This window comes from Panulirus ornatus, chromosome 3 (assembly GCF_036320965.1).
Source record: "Panulirus ornatus isolate Po-2019 chromosome 3, ASM3632096v1, whole genome shotgun sequence".
NCBI classification, from domain to species: domain Eukaryota; kingdom Metazoa; phylum Arthropoda; class Malacostraca; order Decapoda; family Palinuridae; genus Panulirus; species Panulirus ornatus.
Window position 1 is genome coordinate 1,339,553 of NC_092226.1, and position 6,000 is coordinate 1,345,552.

Genomic DNA, 6,000 nt, shown 5'->3' on the forward strand with positions numbered 1-6,000 from the left:
GGGATCTCTAGGTGGATCAAAATGCGTATGCGATTGTTGATTAATTAATCACAGATTTCCAGGACCCATTCATGGCGATGGCGCAGCTTCATGGTAACTCTACCGTCAGGTGAAGGGGTGAGAGACACTCCTCTGGAGCGTGAAGTCTTTTACAAAACATTTCATTTTCCTCAGCAGACGATGACGTACCTCCTGGCCGGAGGACGACCTTCACTCGAGGTGTAACTACCAGAAGGCAAAGACCGGTAATAATAGTTAATAGTCGGTTATATAATTATGATAACAGATCTGTTGTGCACATGTCACTTCTTGTCTTTCTCCAGACCACATGCATCATGCACTGTGATTGGTAACACTGGGCGGAGGACCAGGCATCAGCAGGCTGGTGAGTCTGCTACAGTCACACAGGTGTTGCTTCACTGCCACGCATCTGACCCATCCAAGTTTGACAAGGCCCGCGCGCGCGCGCGCGCGCGTGTGCGTGTGTGTGTGTGTGTGTGTGTGTGTGTGTAAAAACGGATGTCGATCACTAAAGGTGAGTGATTGTTATAAGCATTTATGAACCTGGTAACGAAAGGTCTAAGGAAGAGTAGCGAGTGTTTTGGGAGCAGCTGAGTGAATGTGTCAGCAGGTTTGATGCAAGGAACTAGTATTAGTGATGGGTAATTTGAATGCGAAAGTGAGCAATGTGACATTTGGGAGTACAGGTGTGAGGAATGAGGTATTCAGTGATGTATTCATCCCTGGGGATAGGGGAGAAAGAATACTTCCCACGTGTTCCCTGCGTGTCGTAGAAGGCGACTAAAAGGGGAGGGAGCGGGTGGCTGGAAATCCTCCCCTCTCGTTTTTTTCAATTTTCCAAAAGAAGGAACAGAGAAGGGGGCCAGGTGAGGATGTTCCCTCAAAGGCCCATTCCTCTGTTCTTAACGCTACCTCGCTGACGTGGGAAATGGCGAATAGTACGAAAGAAAGAAGAAATATATATATATATATATATATATATATATATATATATATATATATATATATATATATATATATATATTTTTTTTTTTTTTTTTTTATTATACTTTGTCGCTGTCTCCCGCGTTTGCGAGGTAGCGCAAGGAAACAGACGAAAGAAATGGCCCAACCCCCCCCCATACACATGTATATACATACGTCCACACACGCAAATATACATACCTACACAGCTTTCCATGGTTTACCCCAGACGCTTCACATGCCTTGATTCAATCCACTGACAGCACGTCAACCCCGGTATACCACATCGCTCCAATTCACTCTATTCCTTGCCCTCCTTTCACCCTCCTGCATGCTCAGGCCCCGATCACACAAAATCTTTTTCACTCCATCTTTCCACCTCCAATTTGGTCTCCCTCTTCTCCTTGTTCCCTCCACCTCCGACACATATATCCTCTTGGTCAATCTTTCCTCACTCATCCTCTCCATGTGCCCAAACCACTTCAAAACACCCTCTTCTGCTCTCTCAACCACGCTCTTTTTATTTCCACACATCTCTCTTACCCTTACGTTACTCACTCGATCAAACCACCTCACACCACACATTGTCCTCAAACATCTCAATATATATATATATATATATATATATATATATATATATATATATATATATATATATATATATATTCATTTAGTTATTTATTTTGCTTTGTCGCTGTCTCCCGCGTTAGCGAGGTAGCGCAAGGAAACAGACTAAAGAATGTCCCAACCCACCCACATACACATGTATATACATACACGTCCACACACGCAAATATACATACCTATACATCTCAATGTATACATATATATATATATATATATATATATATATATATATATATATATATATATATATATACACAGAGACATATACATATATACACATATACATAATTCATACTGTCTGCCTTTTTTCATTCCCATCGCCACCCCGCCACACATGAAATAACAACCCCCTTCCCCCCTCATTTGCGCGAGGTAGCGCTAAGAAAAGACAACAAAGGCCACATTCGTTCACACTCAGTCTCCAGCTGTCATGTAATGATGCACCGAAACCGCAGCTCCCTTTCCACATCCAGGCCCCATAGAACGCTTCATGGTTTACCCCAGACGCTTCACATGCCCTGGTTCAATCCATTGACAGCACGTCGACCCCTGTATACCACATCGTTCCAATTCACTCTATTCCTTGCACGCCTTTCACCCTCCTGCATATTCAGGGCCCGATCACTCAAAATCTCCTTTACTCCATCTTTCCACCTCCAATTTGGTCTCCCACTTCTCGTTCCCTCCACCTCTGACACATATATCCTCTTGGTCGATCTTTCCTCACTCATTCTCTCCATGTGACCAAACCATTTCAAAACACCCTTTTCTGCTCTCTCAACCACACTCTTCTTACCACATCTCTCTTACACTATATATATATATATATATATATATATATATATATATATATATATATATATATATATATATGTATATATATATATATATATATATATATATATATATATATATATATATATATATATATATATATATATATATATGTGGAAAGGGAGCTGTGGTTTCGGGCATTATTGCATGACAGCTAGAGACTGAGTGTGAACGAATGGGGCCTTTGTTGTCTTTTCCTACCGCTACCTCGCACACATGAGGGGGGAGGGGATGTTATTCCATGTGTGGCGAGGTGGCGATGGGAATGAATAAAGGCAGTGTGAATTGTGTGCATATGTATATATGTATGTGTCTGTGTGTGTATATATATGTGTACATTGAGATGTATAGGTATGTTTATTTGCGTGTGAGGACGTGTATGTATATACATATGTATGGGGGGTGGGTTGGGACATTTCTTTCGTCTGTTTCCTTGCGCTGCCTCGCAAAGGCGGGAGACAGCGACAAAGCAAAATAATATAATATATACATATCCCTGGGGATAGGGGAGAAAGAATACTTCCCACGCATTCCTCTCGTGTCGTAGAAGGCGACTAAAGGCGACTATTTTGACTTTGTAAAAGGGGAAACAGAAGAAGGAGTCACGCGGGGAGTGCTCATCCTCCTCGAAGGCTCAGATTGGGGTGTTTAAATGTGTGTGGATGTAACCAAGATGAGAAAAAAAGAGAGATAGGTAGTATGTTTGAGGAAAGGAACCTGGATGTTTTGGCTCTGAGTGAAACGAAGCTCAAGGGTAAAGGGGAAGAGCGGTTTGGGAATGTATTGGGAGTAAAGTGAGGGGTTAGTGAGAGGACAAGAGCAAGGGAAGGAGTAGCACTACTCCTGAAACAGGAGTTGTGGGAGTTTGTGATAGAGTGTAAGAAAGTAAATTCTAGATTGATATGGGTAAAACTGAATTTGATGGAGAGAGATGGGTGATTACTGGTGCATATGCACCTGGGCATGAGAAGAAAGATCATGAGAGGCAAGTGTTTTGGGAGCAGCTGAATGAGTGTGTTAGTGGTTTTGATGCACAAGACCGGGTTGTAGTGATGGGTGATTTGAATGCAAAGGTGAGTAATGTGGCAGTTGAGGGAATAATTGGTATACATGGGGTGTTCAGTGTTGTAAATGGAAACGGTGAAGAGCTTGTAGATTTATGTGCTGAAAAAGGACTGGTGATTGGGAATACCTGGTTTAAAAAGCGAGATATACATAAGTATACATATGTAAGTAGGAGAGATGGCCAGAGAGCGTTACTGGATTACGTGTTAATTGATAGGTGCGCGAAAGAGAGACTTTTGGATGTTAATGTGCTGAGAGGTGCAACTGGAGGGATGTCTGATCATTATCTTGTGGAGGCTAAGGTGAAGATTTGTATGGGTTTTCAGAAAAGAAGAGAGAATGTTGGGGTGAAGAGAGTGGTGAGAGTAAGTGAGCTTGGGAAGGAGACTTGTGTGAGGAAGTACCATGAGAGACTGAGTACAGAATGGAAAAAGGTGAGAACAAAGGAGGTAAGGGGAGTAGGGGAGGAATGGGATGTATTTAGGGAACTGGTGATAACTTGCGCAAAAGATGCTCGTGGCATGAGAAGCGTGGGAGGTGGGTTGATCAGAAAGGGTAGTGAGTGGTGGGATGAAGAAGTAAGATTATTAGTGAAAGAGAAGAGAGAGGCATTTGGACGACTTTTGCAGGGAAAAAATGCAAATGAGTGGGAGATGTATAAAAGAAAGAGGCAAGAGGTCAAGAGAAAGGTGCAAGAGGTGAAAAAGAGGGCAAATGAGAGTTGGGGTGAGAGAGTATCATTAAATTTTAGGGAGATAGGGGATAGGGGAGAAAGAATACTTCCCACGTATTCCCTGCGTGTCGTAGAAGGCGACTAAAAGGGGAGGGAGCGGGTGGCTGGAAATCCTCCCCTTTCTTGTTTTTTTTAATTTTCCAAAAGAAGGAACAGAGAAGGGGGTCAGGTGAGGATATTCCCTCTAAGGCCCAGTTCTCTGTTCTTAACGCTACCTCGCTAACGCGGGAAATGGCAAATAGTATGAAAAAAAAAAAAAAAATGTTTTGGAAGGAGGTAAATAAAGTGCGTAAAACAAGGGAGCAAATGGGAACTTCAGTGAAGGGAGCTAATGGGGAGGTGATAACAAGTAGTGGTGATGTGAGAAGGAGATGGAGTGAGTATCTTGAAGGTTTGTTGAATGTGTTTGATGATAGAGTGGCAGATATAGGGTGTTTTGGTCGAGGTGGTGTGCAAAGTTAGAGGGTTAGGGAAAATGATTTGGTAAACAGAGAAGAGGTAGTAAAAGCTTTGCGGAAGATGAAAGCTGGCAAGGCAGCAGGTTTGGATGGTATTGCATTGGAATTTATTAAAAAAGGGGGTGACTGTATAGTTGACTGGTTGGTAAGGTTATTTATTGTATGTATGATTCATGGTGAGGTGCCTGAGGATTGGCGGAATGCGTGCATAGTGCCATTGTACAAAGGCAAAGGGGATAAGAGTGAGTGCTCAAATTACAAAGGTATAAGTTTGTTGAGTATTCCTGGTAAATCATATGGGAGGGTATTGATTGAGAGGGTGAAGGCATGTACAGAGCATCAGATTGGGGAAGAGCAGTGTGGTTTCAGAAGTGGTAGAGGATGTGTGGATCAGGTGTTTGCTTTGAAGAATGTATGTGAGAAATACTTAGAAAAGCAAATGCATTTGTATGTAGCATTTATGGATCTGGAGAAGACATATGATAGAGTTGATAGAGATGCTCTGTGGAAGGTATTAAGAATATATGGTGTGGGAGGCAAGTTGTTAGAAGCAGTGAAAAGTTTTTATCGAGGATGTAAGGCATGTGTACGTGTAGGAAGAGAGGAAAGTGATTGGTTCTCAGTGAATGTACGTTTGCGGCAGGGGTGTGTGATGTCTCCATGCCTTCTCCAGAAATCTACATAAATTTACAAGCTCTACGCCATTTCCATTTACAACACTGAACACCCCATGTATACCAATTATTCCCTCAACTGCCACATTACTCACCTTTGCATTCAAATCACCCATCACTATAACCCAGTCTCGTGCATCAAAACCACTAACACACTCATACAGATGCTCCCAAAACACTTACCTCTCATGATCTTTCTTCTAATGCCAAGGTGCATATGCACCAATAATCACCAATCTCTCTCCATCAACTTCTCCGCAAAACCTTACTTATGGCCCATGCCAAGTAGCCATATAATATTGTTAGAACTACTAATTCTTCAAACATGTCCGTTTTTGCCCAACCAGATAACGTTCTCTTTCCACACATTCGTCAGTGCTCCCAGAACCTTCCCCTCCCCCACCCTTTCACACTTCCGCTTTCACAGTTCCATTCACTGCCATGTCCACTCTTCCTCCAATTTTTCTCCAATCAAACTTACATCTCAACTAAGTTGTCATTCAACCCTACTGAACTAATAACCTTGCTCTTATTCACATTTACTCTCATCTTTCTCCTTTCATACTTTTCCAGAGTCAGTCACCAATTTCTGCAGTTTCTTACTCGAATCACCCACCAGTGCTGT

The 6,000-nt window shown here is 42.3% G+C and overlaps 1 long non-coding RNA gene across 1 annotated transcript in view; it reads right to left on the minus strand.

The window, feature by feature from the left end:
* The window catches only part of LOC139759979 (uncharacterized), a 246,397-nt gene that overhangs the window by 155,887 nt on the left and 84,510 nt on the right, over positions 1 to 6,000 (minus strand). The window lies entirely within an intron of this gene.